The sequence below is a fragment of the Mirounga leonina genome, unplaced genomic scaffold (assembly GCF_011800145.1).
Source record: "Mirounga leonina isolate KUSES-001 unplaced genomic scaffold, KU_Mleo_1.0 Mir_126, whole genome shotgun sequence".
Taxonomy (NCBI): domain Eukaryota; kingdom Metazoa; phylum Chordata; class Mammalia; order Carnivora; family Phocidae; genus Mirounga; species Mirounga leonina.
Genome location: NW_023270314.1, coordinates 19,615,107 through 19,642,356, shown reverse-complemented (window position 1 = coordinate 19,642,356; position 27,250 = coordinate 19,615,107). Strand labels below are relative to the sequence as shown.

The following is a 27,250-nucleotide window of genomic DNA, read 5'->3' as shown; positions in this document are numbered from 1 at the left end:
CTACCATACATAAATATTTTCATTTGTTAAAATTATGCAAAATTCTGTGGATCTTTGCACCCTTGAAGTGCTTGAAAGTACCATAGAGGTTTAGAAAGTGAAGCTAAGATTAAGTGACCCACCTAAGACTATATGCACAAGAAAAGGCACTGAAACCTAGGTTCCTTGGTACCATATTCAGTCCTCATTGATTTATTTCATAAAATTCATTAAGTATTAAATAATTATAAGCCACTATTTACAAGAACCCTGCCAGAAAGGTTTACAGTTTATAATGAAAACTTTTGTATACTTCAGAATAATTAAAATATTCAGGGGCACCTAGCTGGCTCAGTTGGTAGAGCATGCAACTCTTGATCTCCAGGTTGTAATTTCAAGCCCCATGTTGGGTGTAGAGATTACTTAAAAATAAAATCTTAAAAAGACACTTATAATTAGAATCCCTTAGGCTCACTTTACAGATAGCATTAAATAAAATGTAAAGTTAGAAAAATATCAATGGACAGGAGTTTAAATGCAGAATCCATCAAGAGATTTTTAGAGCTCCAAAGGTCATTTATTTTGACGAAAGACCTCTCTGGGCTATTGTATAGTTATGGAAAGTCACATCATACAGCAATGTCCAACACAATGTTTTCTTTCTCTCTTTTTAAAAAAGATTTTATTTATTTATGAGAGAGAGCGCGCACAAGCAGGGGGAGTGGCAGAGGGAGAGGGAGAAGCAGGCTCCCCGCTGAGCAGGGAGCCCTATGTGGGGCTCATCCCAGGATTCTGGGATCATGACCTGAGTCAAAGGCAGATGCTTAACCGACTGAGCCACCTAGGAGTCCCTCTCTTTTTTTATTCTTTGTAAAAGGAGATGAGATTTGCATTCTCCACAATTCAATGGGAAGCTTCCATAGAAGGTATTTCCAGAGTAGACTATATGGATGTACTCAAGATATAAATCTACAAGCAGTGGACAGAGGTCTTTCATATTTTGTACCTTCTATGAAACCAGGTCAGAGCAATCATATTCACAGCTGCTAGTTGCCTACAATCTCAGTCACTGTATGCCGCCACTGGATGGCAGGTACATGCTTCTTTTCACTCAGGCTATGGGGAAATATTTGGACATTTGGCCTTTTGCTCTTAGTTAAAATCAATCTATTGTGTGTAGTTTACACACACACACACAGAGTCTACTTTGGTCTCACAAAGTCTTGCCATGGAAAAAAGCTGTTAAATATCAATTTGGGGTTGTGAAATATCTATTTTTAGCCTTGACTTAAGAACATATTAAAGCATTATCTTAATCTCAACATTTCATTGGGTCTTTATTCCATTATGATTTATAGTCTTCTTAAGTAACATCGTGTATTGGTCAGAATAAGCTAGGCTAGGTCCTCCTAACAAATAATGCCCAAAATATCAGTGGCTTAACACAGTAATGGTTTCTTGCTCACACAAAGTCCAGTGTAAGACAAGCAGTCCGTCTTTATCTTTTAATGACTCTGTTTTATAGCTATTCTATCTAAAACATGAGACTGAGAAAGGCAAAAATGGAGGAAGCACACTGGCTCTTAACTCCCTTTGCCCAGAAATGATATATGTCACTTTCATTCATACTCTGTTAGAACTAGTCACATGATTCCAATATAACTGTCAGAGAAGCTGGGAAATGTAATATGCAGATCATGGATATTGTGAGCACCAACAACCTCTACCATATATCTGTTCCTTAAAGTCACACTATCATTTCTTTCCTCCAATTGGCAAACATTATTGATTATCTTCTGTCTGCAAGAATTTGTGCCAGATACTGGAAGACTGCAGAGATGAATAAAATGTCATCTCTGTCCTCCAACAACCTAATAGATGGGGAGACAGAAAAAAAATTATAATATAGCCATAACGTAAAGCAGAAAGAAAATGCTCCAGATAGAGGCACACACAATGTTCTATGAAAAAGAACACAGGGGAAGATGGAATTAATTCTTATTGAAGGAATCCTTGAAATGCTGGAGAGGTGATGACACATTTGCTGGACCTGAAGGAAAAACAAGGCTCAGACAAGTTTGACATGGACAAGAGAAAATGGGGAATGCAAAAAGTCAGCAAAATGTGAGAAGATATGGCATGGCTGAGGAATGAAGAATCTGAGGGTTCATAGCTGAGGGTAGAGAACCTCATAGCTGAGGATAGAGGCTGTGGGTAGACAGTGCAAGACATTTGAGCTTTATTAGTTTATAGGCCATTTATGTATTTACTAGTTTACTTATTTGTGGAAATGGGCTGCTAGAATATTGAGTATATTGCTATTCTTTGTTTCTTCCACTGTTATTTCACCTTATGAATAGAAATCCAGGCAAAAAATTTTACCAAAAGCATTTCAAGTTCTGATCATATGGATTGTCTTTTCCCTTAATTGTATTCTTTTCTCAACTTCTGAATAATATTAACACTATGTCATGGGATAAATTGACTAGATTCTTTCCCATCTAATTCTCCTTTCAGATTCCTTTCTAATCCAACCAAATGTCTACATAGCATGCCTAGCCATAGGAATAAGGCAACTTAAAGATGAATCCCCAAATACTAACACTGGGGCAGTAGGTAAATTGGATCCAGAGTTTTAATGGTTGGAAAAACAAGACTTAAAAAAAAAAACACACACAAAAATTTGCTACAGTTATGATTCATGCTATGGGTAGTGATTTTAGGAATTTGACAATGAGTTAAATAAACAAGAATGTTGGGCTGTAAAAACAAACAAGCAAACAAACAAAAACAGAAAAAAAAGAAAAAATCAAAAAGAAGGAAAATGGAGAATGGCATCAAAATTCAAGGAATATATGATCTTTCTTCTTCTTTCTCTTCTTTGAAAGGAAATGAGTGATGAATGAATAGGAAAAAATGTCAATAGCAAACATTTAAGAACATGACCTAGAGATGTGTGACCTAGTGTTGTTTCTTTTCAAAATTTAACATTATTTTTCGTAATGAAACCAAAATGTTTATAGTCACTGCTGGACATCCTATCACTAACAAATGCCTATTATATTTTATATAAATGTCACTTTACACATTTTTAGTTCAAAAAAGCTAGTTCTTTCTGCAATTTTCTGCCTTCCTTAGTTCCTTAGTTTCCAACATCCCTTCCTCTGTAAAATTGTCTTCCAAACTCCTTGAAATTACTAATAATAGGCAACATTTATTCCCTCGTATTATCTACCATCTACTATACATATATCATCTCACCTAAATCTTATGACAGCAATAACAAGTTGATATTATTTCTTTTTTATAGCTGCAGAAGCTAAGATTCAAGTTTTGTACAAGCCTACAAACTAGCTGTGGCAGAAGCAAGACAATGTGAATTTAGCTAAAGGACTTTAACCTGTGAAGGGGGCAGAAAATGGCACCTTCAAATATGCTACTTTGGCATATTGGTTATTTTGAATTAAAGTTACATGGGAAACAGCCAGTGCAAGAAGGACACTCTGACCCTCCTTTGTCCCCCTGAAAACAGGAAGTAAATCTCTCATGTGAAGTTACCCTCCCAGTACCAGGAGGTAGAAAGACATCCCTATCACCAGAGATAGAGAATTCAGGGCCTAGAAGGAGGTATAAATAAACCTTGTCTGCTTTGGTGACTTCTTTGTGTCTCATATATTTATGGGCTCCTAGACATATGAATTTGTTCTTCTCCTGTTAATCTGCCTTGTGTCAGTTTACTTATTAGGCCAACCAAAGAACATAGAAGGTAAGAGGGAAAAAGTTTTCCTCCCCTATACTTGTCTATTTCCAAATTTGTAAAATGTGAAAAATCATAGTATTCATCTAATAGGGTTATTTTATTAATAGAAATAACCCATAAAAGTGCTTTGGGCAGTGCCTGACAATGATAAACAGTAAATAAGTGTAATTATTATTATTATTACAGTTACCTGTATTACCATTTTGATTCCTGTCCCTGTAGCTTCAAAGCTTCAGTTATTTCAACTAAGTTATCTTGGCTTCTTATAAATGATTTCAGTTCTAGAATAAATAAGAAAAGCTTCCAGGAAGTTATATTAATATCTAAGGTGAACATAACTTTGTATCTTTTCCACTTTTCAGGAGCAGAGATGTGTGTGTATTGTAGGTGAGGGTCTGTTAAATTGGCAGAAAAACGGCAATACCAATTCTCAAATTCAAGCCCACATTTCTTCTTGTTCCTTTTCTTCTAAGAAGTAGTTCAACTGTAAAGACATTTAAGGAACCCAATCTTTGGTGTTACTAAATATTCACTTCCAGCCCTTCCTCTTTCCAGCTTCCTCAAGAAACATGTTCTAGACAGTGGAGAAAAAAATAAAAAAATAAAGGCAGAAGAAACCAAACCAATGGTTGTGGAATTACCATTATCCCTAGCAGTATTCATTGACAAATACTAATTCCTACTTTGAAGAATTAAATAATTTGAGAAACTAAAAATGGAAGGAATTATTTACAACTGACTTTCCTTCATTTCTTTCCTGTTTTTAAGTTCTTCTTGTACTATTTTCTGTACTCCTTGTCCCACGGTGTAAATTTTATTTTTCTCTTATAGTGTTTTGGTTGGTGAGCCTAATCTCCAACACTGCATGCTTTCGCTACAAAAAAAGACCTCAATGGAAAAACAGCCCAACACTTTCCTGCCACACTCACAATGAGAATCTTCAAATCTCCCTGCATTGTGCAGGCTCCTCTCCCATGCATGCTTTCCCTCTCATGTAGATTGCACAACTCCCAGCGGGTATCTAAACAGAGCTCCTGCACACCTGGCTTAGGTTCGCCGCCAAAGTGCTTCGGTAAAACGTGTCATGACCGATCCCGAACACCAGTTCTTCCTATCCGATTCTTGACTTTCTTCCTTGGCCCAAACTAAACTCTGTGTGCCCCGAGCCCCAGAGAGTGTCTTCAGCGGTGACAGTCGCTGGGAGCATGCTCAGTCGGCCCTGAGTCACAGGGCGGGGTTCGCCCCCTCCCGCGGCCCGCCGGCTCGCGGAAAGCCCAGAGCGCTCGCCCCCGCCCTCCTCCTCCACTCCCCCCACCCAGCGGCGCGCGCTCCCAGGCACCCACTAGGGCGCTCAGCAGCCGCGCCTCCCCGCCACCTTCTGTCCCCTCCTCCCCCGGCAGCGGCGGGCGAGGACAAGTCTAGGGACATAAATAAATAAATAATTCCATTCACCCGGTGACAGCGAGGCGAACCGGCTGCGGCGGAGCCGGCAGCGCCCACTCCGTGCCAGACACCGGGTAAAGTAAGTACACCCCGGGAGGAAGGGGGGAGGCGGCGGCGCCGGCCGAGAGGAAGGCGAGCGTGCCTTTGCCAAACCAGCTGCCAGCGGAGCCGCACGCGTGTGTAAAAATAGTGGCTAGCCGGTGACAAACGCGCCGACGCAGAGCTGGCCAGCGAGCCCTTTCATAGACCAAACCCGCCCAAAGCGGCCGCAGCAGTAGAGCTCGCGTCCGTGAGACGCGCGGACAGCTGCGCGGGCGCTGAGGGGGCCGCAGCCGGCGCGGGCTCGGGCGCGCGCGCGCGCGTCGGGGAGGTGGGCGCGAGGGGGTCTCGGGCGGGGCGCGCCCGCGCGCCCGCGCGCCTTTGGCTGGGAGATGCCGCCGGTCTGGGCGATAGCGCGGAGACTGCCCACGCGGCGCTCCCCCTCTCCTTGGCCCACGAGTCTCTCGGGGCTGGTTCCCAACAGGCGTATCCCCGGTGCGCTTGTCGCCAGCATCCCGTCCCAGGCCCGCGAGCACCCTGGGGCGGCCTCGTTGCCGCAGCGATTGCGGACGAGCGGTGGTGAAAGTGTGTGTAGGGAGGGTCTTTTCTTGTAGCAGACGATCGGGGCTCGGAGAGGCTGGGAGGAGGGGACAAAAGAGGAGGTGTCGTCTTCCTAATTTTTTGGTTCCCAGGTTGCATAGTGGGGCGGAGGCGGATGGAAAGATGTGTGCGGGAGAGGCCTGCGTTCGGGCAGAAGGGAGCTTGACTGGACGCGGGCCGAGGAGGGCCTGCGCCTCCCTGTATTGCGCCGGTTTTCTGGGCCGCTGCGCCACGCTGGGGTCTCCAGGCCTGGCCAGGTATTGCGGGAGGCTAGAGACGCGGCTCCGGTGCGAACTGCCTCCTCTCGGAGGGTGCTGCCAAGCTGCTGCCCTCTGCAGCCCCTTTTCTCCCTTACTTCCGCGAAAAGGATTGCAGACTGCCTTGGCAAGGGCGGTCATGACCAAGGCCACTTTCCTGGTAGGGCTGGCGAGGGGATTTTGTGGTTTACTACGGGGATATTAAAATACACACACACACTTTGTGGTTTACTCCAGGGATATTAAAATACACACACACATACACCACTTTGTGGTTTACTCAAGGGATATTAAAACACACACACACAGGAAATGATGAGCGGTTTCTCTGCAAGTGACTCTATCATCCCTTCCTGGAGTAGTAGTACTCAGTGGGTTGGGTTGGCTGAGGGCTGGCTGGTGTTTGTAGGAAAGCTAATATTTCATGTCCTCCTCCCTTTCCTGGTCCAAAAAAGAGACACAGTAAAGAATTAAAATAGTGAGCCATCATGAGGGTGAGGGGAAAAAGACTGGGCAGGAGGAAACAGTGGGCGCTAGATGCCCTTTCCTGGCACCGCGTGCTTTATGGCTAAACACAAGCTGAGAGCTCAAGAGGGCTGCAAACTTTTAAAAGTTGCATTAAGTCAGTGTGCTGTCATTGGAACCACAAGTACTAAGTGTGCATTTCTGGGGAGTGTGGCTAAGAAATCAAAGCTGGGTGGTGCCTACAGAGAGTAGATGAGGGTTGAACAAGGTGACCCTTATTTAGCCCTGGTGAAGCAATCTTAGCTCCACTTTCTGCTTCTGAACACATTGCACTTAAAGCAGTCTAAGCGAACGGGCAACTGAATGATTCAGTGAAAGGGAAAGATTACTACCTTAAGCAACTCAACGTGTTGTGTAACAACTCATAAAGTCAGAAACTTTTTTTGCAAAACTCTCATCAGCAGTTTGCAATTACATACTGCTTTCCGCCCCCAGGGAGTGTTTTAATAATGGTAAGTGATCTGAAAATTTAACTAACACCCGTTTCCCAGTGTCCAAGTTCTTGAATCCTCCTATAAATGCTCAGTTTATTTCCGGATATGTATTTACCCTTTCATAATAACCTGGCTTATATTCTCAGCCTTGAGCCCTCCTGAAGGAAGAAGGGCAGAGTGACCTATAGAAATATCCCTTATCCACAGTCATATTCCTGAATCATGAATCTGGAATAAAAGGAAGTCTCCTGCATTTACTTTTACTTCTATATTCATTCACTAAACGTTTTTGTTGTTGTTATTTGGTTTTGGGGTTTTTTTTTTTTGAGACATTCACATGGAAAAAAGTAATTAACTTCAGAGTTAGACTTCAAGGTCAGTTTTGTACTTTCTTAAGGTTGAGTAATTATTTAACAATCTCCTCCTCAGTTTTTCTTATCTCTAAAATGTGGTTGGTGGTATCTACCTGAAGGGCTATTATGAGGAGTAATGTGTATGGAAAACACCTAAAACATAGACTAGCTATTTTTGAACCCCTGGAATCATTCCAGACACTGCACTGTGGTTACCAAGATGGATGAAGGTAGAATTCTGCTCTCAAAAAATTCACATCTGGTTATCCAGGTTAATCTTCCTCCTGTACTATTAGTGCTTTGTTGTTGTTGTTAGATATAAGTTTTTTAAGTTTTTAAAATTTTTTAAGTTTTTATTTAATTCCAGTTAGTTAACATTCATTGTAATATTAGTTTCAGGTGTACAACATAGTGATTTGACACTTCTATACAACACCTGGTGCTCATCACAATATCCTCTTAGCTTTCAATTTCCTTCTCAGTGTAAGAGACATATATCCTAAATAACTTGAAAGGGATTTAGCAGTTGTAAGAAATGTTTTTAAGAACTGCTAAAAGGCAGTTTGAGAAGGGCACCTCACCTCAGAAATGGGTGTATTCAGCCCCATCCTTTGCCTAATGAGTGACCCTGTATAGACAGGAAATGGAGGATTTTCTTCTTGCTATGAGAGAAAAACACTCTTTCCCTGGAAATTATCTTTTCCAGTAATCGATTTCCATTTTTTTTGGAAGAGACTGAGCTGCAATTTATTTTACACTTTGGGCAGACTACAATCCACCTACTCTGAAAAGCCCGAGTATAGTACTGTAACAACATTTCTGTAATGGTTACTAAATTCTAGGCACTGTGCCACTACTCTCTATGTCTGTCAATATCTACATTTGCAGAAGAGGAATTTAGGCACCAAGAGTTGACATGCTCAGATTGCACAGCTAGAGGCCCAGGTCTCTGGGGCAAAGGAGGGAAGAGGGTAAAAGCAGGGCCTCTGTAGTCTCTTCTGTCTGGGTTTTGATCTTGGTTCTGCCATTTACAGGCTAGGACAAATTGCTAAACCTCTCGAAATCTTGGTTTCTTCATGTGTGAAAACGTCTCAAAAACTGTTTCTTCATTTCTTCATGTACAAAAAGAGGGTAATATTCAATTTCATATATTGGGAGTAAAGCTCAAATGAGATAATACCCGTGAAATGCTTAGCACCGTGCCAAGCACATGCATAATGGCAGCTAGTGGTACATATTAATTATGTGGCCTTGAGGCTGTTAGGTTGTTAAAGGATCTCTGGCTTATTTTTCTTAACAGATATTTGAGAACCCTTGTAAAAGCCATGTTTCCCATTAGATGGCCTAACGGTGTTGGATTGCATCATAAACCATTACATGGACCCTCATTGTCTGAGAGGTCATTTTGGTGTGTCACAGCCTTTCTCAAAACTGGATTAAAGTGATTAGGAAATGTGTTGAGAAACAACTGTACACCAAGTCTCAGTGAGAAACAGAACTTAAAAAATATTTTAAAGAGAAATCTGCGTTTTCTCAGTTGATCCCTTAAATGATGAACCTAGGGGCCTAGTCTGCCTACTTGGGAGATCCAATAGTTTACAATCATAATGTGAGAGAATAGCCTAATATGGACCATTGTCCAGAGGAAAAAAAAAACATTTACCCCATATAAATGGCCGTTAGTAAACAAGAAGGGGGTATGTGCATTTATGTCTAAACTGTAATAATCAAGAGCACTGGGAAAAAATTAACCACAAGTTAAACAAATTGAACTTGACTATAATAAAACTAGTCCAACTAGCACTGGATTAATTGGTGCTTGGGTACATCAGAGATGTTTTCAACATATTCATAAATATTAGTGTTAACAAGTGATGCCAATATTTTTGAAAACACTTTCCTGTCCTACTATGAAAACCTCTTGCAAATGTTTTCATTAATATTCATTTAAATCCCAAATGAGTGCATGAAAATCTTACAGGGCATTTGAGTGACAGTACGTAATGGTGGTATAAAGATGCTTTTGTTAAAAGTTTTGTGCAATTACGATAGCCCTATAAAAATTGACATATGTGGTTCAATTATCTGAACTGGGAATTAATTTTTGGTAATATTTGGCATTAAAACAGCAATTTTTCAATTAAAAATACCTAGTACAAGTGGTGAACACAAGAGGAATATTTGTTTAGAAAAATAAAGATCTGCATAAAATGTTGGTATTTTTTAGAAAGTTTTTTATGTCAAACATTGGCTGTTTCCTCACCTAATAACATAATAAATGTATTCTTATTAATCATCTATACCCCTAAACAGATTCTGATTAGAGCTAATACACAGACAAATTATAATTTTTAAGAAGAAGCTGCCCTGCTAAGTAATTTACTTGAAGACCATTTCTTTTGGAACTAGATTAGATATGAATAAACAGCAAAGCTAAAAGGCATGAATTTACTTAACAGTTTCTAAGGGATGAACTGTATTAATGATATTTGCCTTACTTTAAGTCTGATTCTCCAAAATGTAGGAATCCAATGTTCTATCAGTTCTTCTCAACTATGCCAAAGGTGTATTAAGTGATGAACAGCATCATGTGACAGTGTTTCTCAACAGGTGTTTTGGCATTTTGGCAGGACACCTCTTCTTTGTGTGGGAATGCCTCTTTCACTGCAGGACATTTAGTGTCTATGACCCCTGTCCTCTATATGCTGATAGCTTCCCCTCGGCCATGATAATTACCAAAAATGCCCCTGATGTTTAAGTATATCTCTTGGAAGAATGGTACTAGATGCGGTTGAAAATTATTGGGCAATACGATCAAATTGAGAATGTTTAAGGAAATTATCCTTGAGATCAGAGTGTCTTCTGTTTTTTCTTCAAAAGATAATCTCATGTGAAAATACCTTGATTTGAGGGAATAAGTTCTTTCTTGTAAGATATATTAAGTATAATCATGTAATAATCATGTTATCCTAGGTTCCAAGCTTGCATTTGTTTTAACCTGTCATCAGCCTTTGGCAATATTGGCACCTGTTTCTTCTTAAACTTTTGGCTTCCAGGGACTCCTTGTTTTCCTCTTACTTCTCTGACTGCTTATTTGCAGCTCCTTCTTTCACCTCCTGCTCAGTTTTTCTTTTGTGTATATTCTGTTGAATGACAGAGCTCATCCATTTTCCTCGGTGGGAATAACTCCCACATCATTATCTTCAGCCTTGACCTTCACATAAGCTTCAGGCCGACCTTTCCAAGTGCCTGCTGGACAGCTCCCCTTCCCTGTGCCACTGACACCTTCAACAACATCCTCTGAACTCTGTTTTCCTTCTTTGCTTTGCTCTTACTGCTGTTATTGGTATTAGCATCCTAGTCTAGAAGATTTGAGACCTCCTCCTGGTCTTGCATCTCCAAGTCAGTTGCTGAGATCTGACAATTGTACAACCAAAATCTTTCAAACTTTGCTCTTTTCTGATGTTGCCTGACACAGAATTTGGGCACTTCTGACATACTACCTAGAATCATGTCAGTCTCTTAGTGGCTCTTCTCACCTCTAGCCTCTCACTATACCACTTAATTCTGTACCTGCCACCAGATAGTCTTACTGAAGTACACCTCCCTCTCTGATATGTTCCTAACACTTTGGTGACTCCCATCCCTAGGTCTAATGACTAGCATTTCAGTCCCTGTAATTGCAAAAAACTTTTCCAGGCTCATCTCTCACCATCATCATACTTGAGTCCAATTGAACTGTCCCCTCTGTCTCATTCATCTGGATTCTATTTCCTGCCACCATACCTTTGGCCATGTTGTCCTTTCATCTTAAAATGCTCCAACTTCCTGCTCTTTCCATTTCTAGCTTTAACCTCACCTTCATAACTGAACTTAAATACCATGTTCAAATTTCCTTTGAAGGTTCTAGATAAGTAGAAGAAACTTTTTAAAAATTTTAGTAAAGTTGCATTTGTAATCTGTCTTATTTGTTTTAAGCATTTTATTATTGTTGCATTTGTATAAGTCCTTAATTTCTCTATGTAATACAAATCTCTGGAGGCCAGGTATAATTATCTGTATTAATATATCTTTTAACAATTTAGTGGAATACAGAGGTGCAAGGAATTTAGAGCACATCTGTTTCCTCCTGTTTCCTTCCATTTTTATGTACTGTTTCTTGAGCATCTTTAATAAACCACCATCTATTGTTTATTTTAAGTATATACACTGAGGCAGTCTATTCTTTTTAAGGCATTTCCAATTGTGACAAAGTTCTTGCTTCTACCTGAGTCCTTACTCAGCTTTCTGAGGCCACACAAAATAAATCCCTTTTCATTTTTATTGACAGCCTCTACGTATTTGGTGACAGTTTACATGTCTTATATTTTCTCTATCAACTTAACATATTCAGGCTTTCTACCTATTGTTTTGTAACCTGGATAGGGCCACTGTGTTTTTGGAGGCATTCAGGTTTAGAAAAGTCTAGATAAGAAATTGGTGAGTAGTTACCTCAAATCAACCTTGGAAACCAGCTTAAGCTGCGCTTATGATTTTCAGAGGCATAAGCAAGAACTGACCCAGGCCAAGTTAGTCTTGCTAAATAAGCTAAATTAAGCTTTGTTTGTATGACTAAACTGGTTTTGTCTGTTCAGGAATTTTCAAAGCTGGTCTCTGATGTTTTTGATTTTAATAATACTATTTAAGCACCTCCTGTGTGTCTGATTTTTTATATATATTTCTAATTCTCATTATTACCATGTAAGATAGATTATATTCATTTACAGATAGAGAGACTAAAGACTCAGCAAGATAAGGATGCCCATTAGGGAACCCCAAGAGTCAGCATCTCAGTACATGTTTTAATGCAGCTAAGATGTTAATGGTAACTAAATCTTGCTCCCATATCTTAAATCATTTCAAATAAATAAATAATTAGCATTTCTATATAAAGTACTCTACATAGAGAGCTGAAACTATCTGTAAGATATCCTTCCTGACACCCTGAGGACTGTAATTTCAGAGACATTCTCAGTATGTGTACCAGTTATAGGTACAATCCAGAGTAGAATTATCAAAATAAATGGTAGACAGCAGCGATAGTCTGCAACAGAGGTTGACAAACTGTAGCCCTTGGGCCATATCTAGCCTGCTGCCTATTTTTGTAAATGAAGTTTTCCTGGAATACAGCCACACCCATTTGTTTTTACATTCTCAGTGGCCAATTAATTTCCTGCTGCTGGATAGAGTTGAGTAGTTGTAACTAAGCTATAAAACCTAAAATATTTAATATCTATCACTTTAAGGAAAATATATTTTTTGATCCCTGCTCTAGGATTTTAGAAGAGGGAGACTTTACTAAGTGATGGAGGAATCAAAAAAAACTTTAATGAAAGAAGTAGAAATGTTTTAGAGCTGAGAAGATAGTCTTTTTTTTTTTTTAAGATTTTATTTATTTATTTGACAGAGAGAGTCACAGCGAGAGAGGGAACACAAGCAGGGGGAGTGGCAGAGGGAGAAGCAGGCTCCCCGCCCAGCAGGGAGCCCGATGCGGGGCTCGATCCCAGGACTCTGGGATCATGACCTGAGCCGAAGGCAGACGCTTAACGACTGAGCCACCCAGGCGCCTCGAGAAGATAGTCTTTAAGTGAAATGAGGAGATAGTAGGTTTAAGTGTCACAAAACTCAAAAGCAAACACATGGAAAAATACAAAAATCTGCTAAATAAGGATCATAGCATTGTATATAATTCCTATAATATTATAACCATTTGTCTGTGAGTATACCTTTTGTAAGTATTCATCTAGAACAATAATTCTTAAACTTGATGAGACCTTTGAACCAATTGGTGGATTATTCATTCATTCATTCATTCATTCATTCATTCATTCATTTATTTATTTATTAAGATTTTATCCATTTATTTGAGAGACAGAGCCAGAGTGGGGGGAAGAGTGGAGGGGGAGGAGTAGAACAGAGAGAAAGGGAGAGGGACAAGCAGACTCCTCACTGAGCAGGGAGCCCAACTGCAACCTTCTATCCTAGGACCCCTAGATCATGACCTGATCTGAAACCAAGAGTCAGATGCTTAACTGACTGAGCCACCCAGGTGCCCCCAATTGGTGAATTACTTAAAGATAAGATTTTTGTTTTACTTAATAATCTGTGATACTGAATATAGTCCATGTGGAAAAATCACTGATCCAGAATATTACTCACCTGATAAAATTGATTATTTCCTGTAGAGGACAGAGAAATTTTTTCTCACAAGTTATCTCAATATTCAAAAAGTACATGCATGCTAGACATGTGTTAGTTATTTTTACTAATCACTAGTTATAGTAAAAAAAATACTAGATATTGAGAACACAACTAAGTGCCTGCACTGTGTCAAGAGCATTTCATACCCTCTCATTAAAAACTTACAATAGCCCAGTGAGGTAGATGTGGTTGTTCCCATCTACAGAAGAGAATACTAAGGATCAGATAGAACAGGTAATTGGCTTAAGACTGTAATAGTAGTAAGTAGATCACCATTATTCAATATAATCAAGAAATTGACTTTTTTAAAAGGAAATTTTTGGAGCTGGGACATAGATAGGAATGGACTTCAATAAATTAAAAAAAGTGAATTTGCCAATTTGTTCCATCGTGTGACTGAATTCTGTTAAAAGCATTGTACCATATTTTTGTAAAAGCTGAGTCTGCTTTCACTACAAATGCATCTGCAAATTTTTATTGAAAATATTGATGTTTTATTGACCCAGAACTTTCTATATCCTCTTTATTTCTTTTGTTTCTGTTACTTTCTGTCTATAATCCTTTCTCTCTTTTCCTTCGTAATGTTTAGTTGGTTATAATGTCTTTTTTTTTTCTCCTTTTTCTGTAGTAACCCTTCCTAATACTCATCTAAGTCCCACTTGCTTATTCCACGGTGTCTTCAGTGTAGCAATAAAGTGCTTCAATGTATTTTCCTAAAGCAATGGCCTCTTTGAAAGGAAAAACAAAGAATCAATGCAACTTAATACCAGGTTGTTGTTTTTTTTTTTTCCTGAACTTAGAAAGCAGCAGATACTGCAGCAATATTTGCATATCACTAATGGATATGACAAAATAATAAGTAGATAGGAAAAGGTGAATGATTCAGAAGAAGCTGCAGGGAGTATATGAAAATGTAAATCCATCCCTCATGGGCCACATTAACATCTCTGTGGAGAGTAATCTGGCCACTTGTGCCATGGAAAGAACATTAATTACACACAGTAATGGCCTACTACAGGATTCACCGATACCAGTTCTAAATCTCACTAAAAATTGTTTCCTTTTTTATCATTAAGTTTCTAAGTAATAAATGCTGTTAATTTAAGAAAAAAGCTGCTTCAGTGAGGAGACATGTAAATTTTTATTGTTATTTTATTTTTATCAATAACATAGACTTATTACTCTATCTCAGTAAAATACCTGGGCCCATTATCTACATTTGTTTTCAAATGTTCAATAAGAAGGGGGAAGAGACACTTCTGTAGACATATCACCAATTAAAAATAAAATATTATTTTTTAATTAAATTTTTAAAAGTTTTTTAAGATTTTTAAAAAGATTTTATTTATTTGACAGAGCAGGAGCACAAGCAGGGGGAGTAGGAGAGGAAGAAGCAGGCTCCCCACTGAGCAGGGAGCCTGATGTGGGGCTCAATCCCAGGACTCTGGGATCATGACCTGAGCTGAGGGCAGACACTTAATCAACTGAGCCACCCAGGCATCCCTTTTTAAAAAGATTTTTATTTATTTATTTGAGAGAGAGCGAGCAAGCGAGAGAGGGAGAGAGAGAGAGAGAGAACAAGCTGGGAATGTGGGGGAAGTGGCAGAGGGAGAGGGAGAAGCAGACTCCCCACCCAGTAGGGAGCCTGATGCCCAATGTGGGGTTAGATCCCAGAACCCTGGGATCATGCTCTGATCCAAAGGCAGATGCTTAACCGACTGAGCCACCTAGGTGCCCCCCAAAATAAAATCTTATTTTAAATGCTTAGAAACTTAATTATTGTTCGTTGGGATATTTCACTATTTATGATAAAAATTATTAGGCGTATTTGCTCTATAGCTTTCATTTAAGAGTGAATGCCCCATCCAAATTTTTTAGTCTACAAGCTATTTAAATTATTTCACATTTGATCAGGCCTTGGATTTTACTAGCTTTTCAGATATTGAGTTGTGGTCTATAAAATCTAAATTTAAAAATGTAATTTTTAAATTATTCTCTTGTGTCCAAAGGATTTCCAAAAAGATTTACTCACTCAGATTTTTGGAATTAGAAAAGGGGAAGGAGAAGGCAAATAGCATACTTGGTGCTGGTTGTGTGCCAGAGAGAAGGTGTGGGAGCTTTACATGCATTACCTCACATAATCCTGAAAGTTATTATCTGACAACTTCAACAGCCCTGTAATGTGTACATCATTCTCACTAATTTAGGATGGAAATGAAGTAGGCGGGTTGGATAACAAAGCTCTGTCTTCCAAAATCCATATTTGTCCTATTCCATATAGTCTTCCCAGGTAGAGTAGAATCTTCCTTCCCTCACACATTTTCTAGTAAAGGAAAATATAGGAAAGATAAAAGAGAAATATTTAGGATTTTGTCCTTTTAAATTGTGCTAATTAAAAAAAATATTTCTAAATATCAAAATCACACATGGAAGTCTTTCTCAAAAAAAAAAAAAAACAAAAGATAAAATTAAAAGGATAAGAAAAATGTTGATAAAATTTTATTTTGCCTCTCTTCCACATTGTCTTAGTATGTTTAGGCTGCTATAACAAATACCACAGACTAGGTAGCTTATAAACAATAGAAATTTGGGGCACCTGGGTGGCTCAGTCGGTTAAGCGACTGCCTTCGGCTCAGGTCATGATCCTGAAGTCCCGGGATCGAGTCCCGCATCGGACTCCCTGCTCGGCAGGGAGTCTGCTTCTCCCTCTGACCCTCCCCCCTCTCATGTGCTCTCTCTCTCAAATAAATAAATAAAATATTAAAAAAAAAAACAATAGAAATTTATTTCTCACAGTTCTGGAAGCTTCAAGTCTGAGATCGGGGTGCCAATGTGGTCGGGTGGGGGCCTTCCTCCTCCAGGTCGCAGACTTCTAGTGGGAGGGATGGTGGGAGGGATGCGGGAGCTCTTTGGAGTCTCCTTTACAAGAGCACTGATCCCATTCATGAGGGCTCCACCCTCATGACTAAGCCCTTCACAAAGGCCCCATATTCTAATATCATCACATTGAGCAGTAGGATGTCAACATCTGCATTTGAGGGGCCACAAACATTCAGACCATAGTACACATCCTTCTTCCAAAAAATGTCAACTCTGTGAACTGTGTATGTTGTGACTGAGGTTAGCATCAAGAGATGAGATAGACATGGATAACACTATTACATTAGGACTATGTTTAAATAACTGAGATTTGAATATTGTTTTATTTTTGTTCTGAGTACTTGATTATGTTTTATTAAATAGGTACATTGATTCTCCAATTATACGTTAATGGGAAACTATTCACATCTAAAAAAACAAAATCTTGCTAATAATTGGCTCATTAAAATCCTGGAACTTCATCATGATTTGAATTCAATGTAAGAGTCCATCTTAAACCCATTTCAAAGGGATTTAGGAAGACCTTCATTATATGCAATTCAGCTCTTAACCATAGCATCAAAGTTCGCATACATTCAGCTACAGTACCTAGAAGATGATGCTATAATGAATAACAGTATAAATAATTAAAAATGTGTTTCTTTCATAGTAAAACAATTTCAAAATACATGATTGAGACACTACATGTTTCAAAATTTTTTTTTTTAAAGATTTTATTTATTTATTTACTTGAGAGAGAGAGACAGAGAGAGAAACAGCATGAGAGCGGAGAGGGTCAGAGGGAGAAGCAGGCTCCCCGCTGAGCCGGGAGCCCGATGTGGGACTTGATCCCAGGACTCCGGGATCATGACCTGAGCTGAAGGCAGTCGCCTAACCAACTGAGCCACCCAGGCGCCCCGAGATACTACATGTTTCAAAATGTGAAGCAGTTGAGTTGAACACTGTCTTTTTTATCAGAGTTTTATTATGTCTCATGCTCTTTCAGTGTGAGTGGGACTTTTCTTTATAGATGACAAAGGATATAATTTGTGCATTGTATCCCTCCTGACTCCAAAATGATACCCAATTAAGGAGGTATGGGAACATTATCAGGTATTATTAACACTTGCTAAATAGGGGAGTGTTGATGGGTAAACTAGGGAATGCTCCATTGTTATTTGAACATTTTTATGGACAGATTAAGAGCATAGACCATTTATTTTCAGACAATCTATAGTATTTAATATGCAGTTTACCAAAACCGAGAGTTTAAAGACAATAATTCAAACAAAGAGAAGTTATGCAAATCAGGTATTTCTGTATGCCTAGGGCTTCTTCCACAAAAGTGGGTTCAGGCTGACCTATTAAGGAGTATTAATTGTGAATTACAAATATGATATCCCCGTATAGTCTGTTGGGGTGAGAAAAGTTTCTACGTGGACTATTTTGGCTCCTGAAAAGGACCATCTTTTGTAATTAAATTATTAATGATTTCAAAAGAAGTTGTTCTGATGTGCTCTCCATGTTACTAAAACGCATCAAAATAATATATGATGGGGGCGCCTGGGTGGCTCAGTCAGTTGAGCGACTGCCTTCGGCTCAGGTCATGATCCTGGAGTCCCGGGATCGAGTCCTTCATCGGGCTCCCTGCTCGGCAGGGAGTCTGCTTCTCCCTCTGACCCTCCTCCCTCTCGTGCTCTCTGTCTCTCATTCTCTCTCTCACAAATAAATACATAAAATCTTAAGAAAAAAAAAAATAATATATGATGATCAAAGTGCCATGATTCTTTAACTTTATTTCATTAAGGAATCAAACTTTGTTTTAAAAAGTAGATATTCTTTGCCTGTACAGCCATCTCCTTCCTACATTCCTGGGAAGTCTCCAATTCTTAGAAATCTGAAAATGGAAACACACATAACCACATCATTTCTCAATTTTTCAGTTTAATTTCAGTTTTAGATATGCCAGTGATCACTAAGAAGAATGTCCTTTGCTTGACACTGACTTTTACTTTTTTTCCCCTTTATAATCTTTTATATGAGGAATTTCCTGATAGGTTTGAAAACAGGTATGTGGAGAGAAGTGTGTGTACCAGGACTGGTAAACATTCAGATGCTGAATTTGCTGTCTCTTTGAAACCACCACACTTGTGTAGTCACACAATTGCTCCCGTAATAATACCAACAAAGTTACCATTCTTATCTTTGGTGGCTCTTCCTGTTCCTGGAGTGTCATAGATGGCGTTGCCATCACCCCAGAAATCTGCCTTTGGCCTGTTGCTGACAGTGTCCTAAGCAACATAAAGATACTTGTATAGCCGACACTTGGATTTTCTGGATTTCACCTTGCTCATAAGATGTGGGTTTATCCTGTGAATTTACAGTGCCAGAGTCTAAAAAAGATGAACCTGTTGGAGCTTGCTTATTGCCTCATCTTGGACCCTGGCCTGCATCCTGCTCCATGACTTGACTCTGTTGGATCTTGGCACTGACTTTGGCCAGGACCTAGGGACTGTTCCCTGAAATGCCCTTCAGTTTTACTGGAAGGGGAAACTACAAATAATAGTCATGGGAACCTAACAGTTGCCAAAAGTGAGACTGAGAAAGAAAAGCCTAATGGACAAGCAACAGCATGATGCCTAGAGAAACTGGCTTTTACCTTTACTACCCTGTGCTTGCAACCTTTTAAGTATAAATACAAAGGGAGGGGATTTTATTGTATAGTATCCTACCTGTCATATAATGAAAGAGTTGGAGGTGCTTACTAAAGTATTCTCTGAAGGTGGGAAGTGTCCTGAAAGTACCTAAATAATATCATTTTATGGGAATTCGCTCTTTTGCTTCTGACCAAAGTATTTTATCATTTAGTTTGAACAAAACTAAAAAATTAGATAATAACAACAAAAATCATTTGTCGTGCAATTGAGATATTCTGGGTACCACTAAAAGTGTCTAAATCTGTGCTGAAAATCTCTATAAGTAAGCTCATAGTTTTTCTTGAATTTAAATTTTGATGGCTGCTTTAGTTTTTAATGAAAAAAATATTGAGTTAGTTATTTTTCACAAATACAAAAAAGAAACATTCTGAATTGATTTTTAAGTTACCTTATTTTTGTGTGTGTGCGTGTGTAAAAATAACTCCATCATCTTCTTAAGACTCTGCTTGATTCTATTTCTTAGTTATTCAATTATCTCAAGTCAACTATTTGTAAGGGTAAAAAAATAAAGAATGTTCAGTAGAATGAGCAAGGGGAACTGAGTCACTTTTATTCTGGAAAGAAAGTATCATCCATGGATATAAAGGAATTTCAGCATCTTCAGAATAAGCCCACTGTATGAGGAGAACTTAGATACATGTTATTTATTTACACCATTCCCCTGACATTATTATTTAAAGGGCAACTAAAACTCATCTCTACTATTACACTTAATAGTATATTTTCTAGCATCATTACCTGGTTAAAAGTCATATTCTGTCTGAGAATTTACTTAACATGAGTGAGATTTCGTAGAGTTTAATATGGCATATGTTTTGGCGCAAATCCATTCTTTGGAGAGGTGGCTGGCTAACTTTATAAATAATTAATCTAGATTTTTTCTAATGCATAATATTTTGCGTTAATATGTAGTGTGAGGAGAAAATCACTTCTATTTTTTAAGCATTATTGTTAGGCCCATTTCACCATGAAGTATGTAATAAAAAAATTTAATCTGCTTATATTGTTGCTCTATTCTGCAAGTCTTTAGTCATGTGAATGTATTACTTAAATTAGTGTACCTTCATAAGATTTATAAAGGCAAAATGGTTTCTTATTAAAACATATGCACCCTTCTCGTCCATCACTATTAGTATACTCATAAACTTCTAGTTGGCTTTGGACAGGCACTGGCCTCTAATTATAGTCTATTCAGACGATGCTCAAAATTTTCAAACTTACTTGATTGCAGATGCCATTTTTGAACAGAATTTCATAGCACTGTAATTTAATGGAGCACCATTTAGGAAACGGTGCCTTGAGGCAATACCTTTGTGTTTAAGACAAAATAGAATTTTGAAAGAATTATTTATAAAGCCCTGTGTGTGCCTGAAGAGTAACTGAATTCTGAATTTCATTGTCACAGTTCTAAACATGTGACATATTCCTAGGTGTCTTAAAAGCATAGCAAATCAGGTAGCCGTTGTCCCTGTTTTCATAAGAAAATGAAAAACATCAAGGTCTTATGGGTTCCTAAAATTTTAATATTGATATGATAAACAACAATAAAAAGCAAAGGGATAAATGGAATTATTAAGGTGGGGAATTAGTTATTGAGACCTGGGGTCTTCCTAATATACTCAAAATAATTTAAGTCTAACTCATGAACTAAATGAACAATTCCCATGTGAGAATACTGTGGTTATCTTGTTTATTATTTATCCAGTCACTCTGCCTTTCCAAATCTTGGGCTTTTAATCATTAGAAAAAGCATTTATTTTACTGACATCTCATTCTCATTGTTTCTCTGGATTGCCACATCATACATAGAGGCATTCTAAAATTTTGAACTCCTTTGCTGGTGAAAGCTTTTAGTTACTGAAATACAGCTTTACTTTATGATGGTTGGCTGTCCAAATTTTGTGTAATCCTGAGGGTTTTTTGTTTTGTTTTGTTTTGCCTTATAGGAGGCAAAGACATGTAGTGTGTATTGCAGGAATACTAAGAAAGGAAACTGAAACCATCCCTTGTTATCTGTAACCCAAATTATCTTTTCTTCTATAGTGTAGTATTATAGCTTATAGCCCTATCACTGAAATGCTTATCAATACTATTTATATGCTTATCTGCTGAATAGACTTTACATATTTCCTTAAACACACAACTCAGCATCCCTAAATTACTCTTCTCACCACATTCTAAAGCTTTATTCCGTATACCTCACACTCAAACATTTATTAAACCACATGTCTAACCAACATAAATTGTTATATTGTTATAGATTTTAAAATATGGATGTTTAGTATTTTTTGCTAGTTATCTTTGCATATAATATCATTCCATTCTTTCTAGTGTGATCGAGACCAATGAACCTAAAAATATTGTTGCACTACATAATGGGGCTAAAAGGTGTGTGAAAATCACCTGCATTTAAGAAGCACAAGAGCAAGTGTCCTGACTTTTGACTAATGTTTGCCAGGCTACTAAAACAGCACATTGGACTTTTCCTTCCATACTTCCTACACCCTTTGAGGTAATGAAAATTAAGATTATGCAAAGCCAATCCTTTTAAAGTAGAATGACCCCTTCCAAGTCCAAAATGCATGACAATTAGCAGTCTTCATTGTTCAACACATGCTCTTATGGTGTGTGATTTTCCCTTCTTAGTAATGGGTCTGGTCATAACATACACAAAGATATTAAGGTCAAGAAATTCTGAAGAGAAATGGTTGTTACTTTTGGTCACTGGTACCACCATCCCCTTCTTCCTTCCTACAACTCACTTTTTTCTTGATTTTGTGAGAATCACCTATCTATACTGAATTTTTGGTGCAATAAATGGCATCTTTGATAGTAGCAATTATGTTTTACTTGGAAACTGGCTACACTTTCTATGTAGAATTTTATGCTGATAAAATTTTGTGATTTTTCTACTCCTGTACTTTCCCATTACAATACCTGAACACTTCCACGGATCCATTTTATTTCTCAATCACACTAAAAATTCTGTTTGTTAGATGTATCTAAAGTGAGCATTTAAACTTTTTGGGTGAGCTCTCACTTTAACATAAAGATTTTACCAAATATTTTCTTTTGAAATGGACATTTAGCCTTTACCAAATCTGATTTACAAGGTATATACCCTTTAAAGGAAAATTTAAGTTCAAGATTTGCATTGAAGTCTTTATTTGAATTTAGTATCATGGATTTTACACAATGTCTGTATAAATTGAATCATGCCCTCAAAGAAACTTAGAAGTTGTTTAGCCCAATATTTCACCCAGTGTATTAATATTATCTACTGAATCCACGAAATGTGATTACCCAACTTCATTAAAAGATTTGCAGGCATAGAGTGAACTCACCATCTTACAAGAAGCTCATAGGTTTCTTAGCCAGCTTCATTTTATTAAGTTTAGCCTGAGAGAAAAAGTTCCTATGAATTGTGTTCTTTACCTTTCCCTTAATCTAGAAATTGGCAAAATTCATATCAGAAAGGCAGCCAGAGAGAAGAATGGCACATATGCCCCAAACAAGCAATTATAATAATATTATCACAATGATTTTACTTAATGCCTACTGTCTCAGGCACTATCCTAAATATGTCATGTGTTATCTTGTTTAGTTCATACACAGAAGATAAGTACCATTATTACTTTCTTTTTCCAGGAAAGAACAGAAGTACTGAGACATTAAGTGACTCACCAAAGTTCACAAAGTTAGTAAATAATAGAGATAATGTTTGGGTGTAGACACGCCAGATTCTGCATTTTAATACTTAGAGCATATTCTGAAATCTGAACTAACTGTTCAGGGTCCTAGAAAGAGAGGGCAGGCACCTGCCTAACAACACGAGAGTTCTGCAGTTGAGTTCTGTGTCTTTTTGGGTTTTTTTTTTCTCCTCTTCTCCTTAAACTATGCTGAGTGGGTTGGTTTCTTGCAGCCATGGATCCCTGCCTTTGAAAAAGGTTGTAGATGCAAAGCAAAACATACCACCTTGGAAAATATCTACTGCTTCATGTTAAAACCTTTTCCTCTGAAAACGTCCAAGTTATTACTGAATTTATAATCAAGTATGTTTATGAAAAATTGCACATAGAGATATCACAATATGTTCTGCATTAGAATTAATATTAAGGAGGCAGGCATCAACCAAGTGGTCTTACCTATGGGCTTAGAAAGCAGTTTTTGCCATGCGGTGCTCAAGAAGTTATAACATTTCTTGGCATTTTCATTATCTTGGGAAGTCAATGACTAAGGCTCTTGTCATCAGTGCCTGTTCTTGGTTTTGCAAAAAGAATGCTGTCTATACTTACACCTCTGTAACAAAAGGATATTAGGGTTGCGTGTCTCCTTTGGAAGCAACAGAACATAGGAAATTGGCAAGAGAAAAGGAATAAGAGTCTTGTGTAACAGAGGAGGGATAGGAGGCATGCATTTGTGAGAAAGAGAAATCAAGCATACCTCAAAAGAGAACCATATAGGACTATTAATCAGAAATATAAAATTATGCACAAAAATTCACCCCGCCCCAAATCTTACGGCTTTTGTCTGCTTTCCTTAGCTGTGCAAAGTTGGCCCACTGATTGTACTTACAGGCCAGCTCAAACATGATCTGCTTTGACAGGCCAATCTGAATAGCGGCAGAATATATAATTAAACAGCCTCTGCTTAGGATCGTAGGAAATAGTGAGGCTAAGCTGGAATTGGGTGCCCCATTACTGACAGTTGGAGGGCTTAGCTTTTAGCAGTGTTTCTCAACAGCAAGTCTGATTCAAGAATTGGTGTACCGGGGCGCCTGGGTGGCTCAGTAGGTTGGGCGACTTCCTTCGGCTCGGGTCATGATCCTGGAGTCCCGGGATCGAGTCCCGCATCGGGCTCCCTGCTCGGCGGGGAGTCTGCTTCTCCCTCTGACCCTTCTTCCTCTCATGCTCTCTGTCTCTCATTCTCTCTCTCTCAAATAAATAAATAAAATCTTCAAAAAAAAAAAAAAAAGAATTGGTGTACCATGGTTGACCATTGTTCTCTCAAGTCTAATCTCTCTCTCTCGCTCTTTTCTTCTTCTTCTTCTTCTTCTTTTTTTTTTAATAATGCGTGTTACATGCCCACATTTATGAGCCTGGCTTTCCCAGCCTCATTTTCTTCTGCTATTAGTGTTACTTTATGCCTGTCTCCACATACTGATTATTGGTTGTAGAATTCTCTGACTCCCCAGTCCTCTATGAGAACTGGGGCACAGCCCTGTGTTTTATAGTCTCCTTCCCTGGGGAGAGGAGTCCTTGAACCTCAGCCCAGGAGCTAAAGTCCTGCTACCCTAAAGTGGATCATGTTTGTGGTAACTTCTAGCTGGCCTAGACTCAGGCTATCTCCCATCGTGCACTCTCTATCTATTGGGTCGGGATCCTGATTCATGGTATGGACTCTTCCTAATTATTACTAGTGATTGTCGTATGTCCTCTATTGATCACTCTGACTTGAATGTCCCATTCTCTTTCTGCAACTGTCTAACATATTCACCTTGTACCAGAATTGCCAAACTACTAATTGCTTTCCTCTCGTTCTTAGATTACAAAGCCCTTCAGAGGTGAAATCATGTCTTAGTCTCCTGGGATCCACACAACGTGTTCCCATTGTCTATTTCTTTCTGACAAATTAGAAAGTCTACTTGTGGAATCATTGGCTCATACTCACACCGCCCTGTCTGACTGGGATCAAATTACCATGCTTATATTTGGCACTTCATAATACTAATTAATAAATTATTTTGAAGTTGTTTAATATTGTTATTTCTTTAATAGTATGCCAGAATAGAAGGTCAAAAATCCTCTAATGCCTCTCTTAGAATTTGGTAAAAACTAAGACTTAGTGCAAACTATGCCACTTGGATATGTGGATAAGTGTAGTTTTATTTCAAGTTTTAAGGTATGTAAACATCAACTTTTAAAATTCACTTTATTAAAATATAAAAAAAATTTCCATATAGAAGCTAGGAAATTGTGATTTGTTTTTTATCCTGTATGTTTGTTTGTTTGTTTGTTTGGCAGGGGAGGTGGTCGTAAGGAAGTGGATGGTACATTGAATACTTATTCATATTAATTCAGGATTGGAAATTTGCTTTGCTTTGAGGAAACTATGCATTTCAATTATATTTTCAGTATTTCCTCATATGTTTATAACTTAATCAATTTTTTCCATTCCATCCACCAATCACACACACCTTTGTGTTCTCTGATTCTTCTGATTGAAGTAAATATGAAATTAATGTCATAGTCACCACCAAATTTTACACCCAGAGTGAGAAGGTGGTATAAATATGCTTTGTGCCTCCCAAGGACTTTTGTGTGCTCAAAATAAGGTAAAGTTAAATTGTTAAGGGAGCTAGAAAACTATCTTTTAATGAAGGATAAGCTAACATTAGAAGTATCTACTTAACTACACGTTCAAACATTATTATCGGCCTACTTATATGTTGCTGGGCTGCTGTCTAAACCAGTATAATCTTCCTTCCAGGCCAGAAAATAGGTTTTTGTTCCCCTCCTTACTCATGTTGATTTAAAATGAAACATGCAAATTTGTCAAACATTTTAGTCTGCATATATGATAAAATAAGTCAGACTGTAATTATCATTTTCTGTTATCAAATAAAGTACCTGATAAGTCTTTTATCCATTTTTTCTGTATGAGTGTTTATCTTTTTATTGCTTAGATAGGTTTTTTTATATCTCAAATATTCTGTACATACATATTACAAACACCTTCCTTCAGACAAAGGCATTCTTCTTCATCTTTTGTAGAGTGTCTTTTGATACATTCTGAATTTTAACAGCTGAATTTATCGGTTATTTCCATTTTTTTTGGTTTAATTTGTTCATATCTTGCTTAATACATCCTTCTGAACCCCAAGGCCATAAAGATCCTATCCTAAATGTCTCTCAGCACTGTCCAATAGACTTTTCTACACTGATGGAAATATTTTATATCTGGCACTGTCCAATATGCTAGTCACTAGTCACATGTGGCTTTTGAGCACCTGAGATGTGAAGAGTGCAACTGAGGAGCCAAATTCTTAAATTTCATTGTAAGCAATTTACGTTTAAATGTAAATAGACTCATGTGGCTGTTGGATTGGATAGCACAGCCCCAGATTTGTCTTATCTTAAAGATTTTATTTATTTATTTGAGAGAGAAAGAATGAGAGAGAGCACATGAGAGGGGGGAGGGTCAGAGGGAGAAGCAGACTCCCTGCAGAGCAGGGAGCCCGATGCCGGACTCGATCCAGGGACTCGATCCAGGGACTCGATCCAGGGACTCCAGGATCATGACCTGAGCCAAAGGCAGTCACTTAACCAACTGAGCCACCCAGGCGCCCCAGATTTGTCTTATCTTAAATGGTGATTCATTTACTGTTCATTTTTCTGCATGGTGTGAGGGGAAAATCTCATGTCATATTTTCCTGTGTGGATGACCAGTGCTTTTCCCTACTCCTTTTTTAAATTTATTTATTTACTTATTTTTTTAAAGATTTAATTTATTCATTTGACAGAGAGAGAGGCAGCAAGAGAGGGAACACAAGCAGGGGGAGTGGGTGAGGGAGAAGCGCGCTCCCCGCTGAGCAGGGACCCTGATGCGGGGCTCGATCCCAGGACCCCGGGATCATGACCTGAGCCGAAGGCAGACGCTTAACCATCTGAGCCACCCAGGCACCCAATAGATTTTTTTTTTTTTAATATTTTATTTATTTATTTGACAGAGAGAACACAAGCAGGGGGAGTGGGAGAGGGAGAAGCAGGCTTCCCGCTGAGCAGGGAGCCCGATGCGGGGCTCGATCCCAGGACTCGGGGATCATGACCCGAGCCGAAGGCAGACGCTCAACGACTGAGCCCCCCAGGCGCCCCTTATTTATTTATTTTTAAAAGATTTTATTTATTTGAGAGAGAGAGTGAACCAGAGAGCACATGCGGGGTGGGGGGGAGGCAGAGGGAGAAGGAAAAGCAGGCTTCCCGCCGAGCAGGGAGCCCGATGCGGGGCTCGATCCCTGGACCCCGGGATCATGACCCGAGCCGAA

General features: G+C 38.6%; 1 protein-coding gene across 1 annotated transcript in view; it reads left to right on the top strand.

Moving 5' to 3' along the window:
• Positions 1-5,107: 5,107 nt before the first annotated feature.
• SLC16A7 (solute carrier family 16 member 7) overlaps positions 5,108-27,250 on the top strand; it is a 171,322-nt gene continuing 149,179 nt past the window's right edge. The window contains exon 1 of the mRNA XM_035002257.1: positions 5,108-5,261. The gene's annotated coding sequence lies outside the window, so the exon portion shown is untranslated. The remainder of the gene's footprint in view (positions 5,262-27,250) is intronic.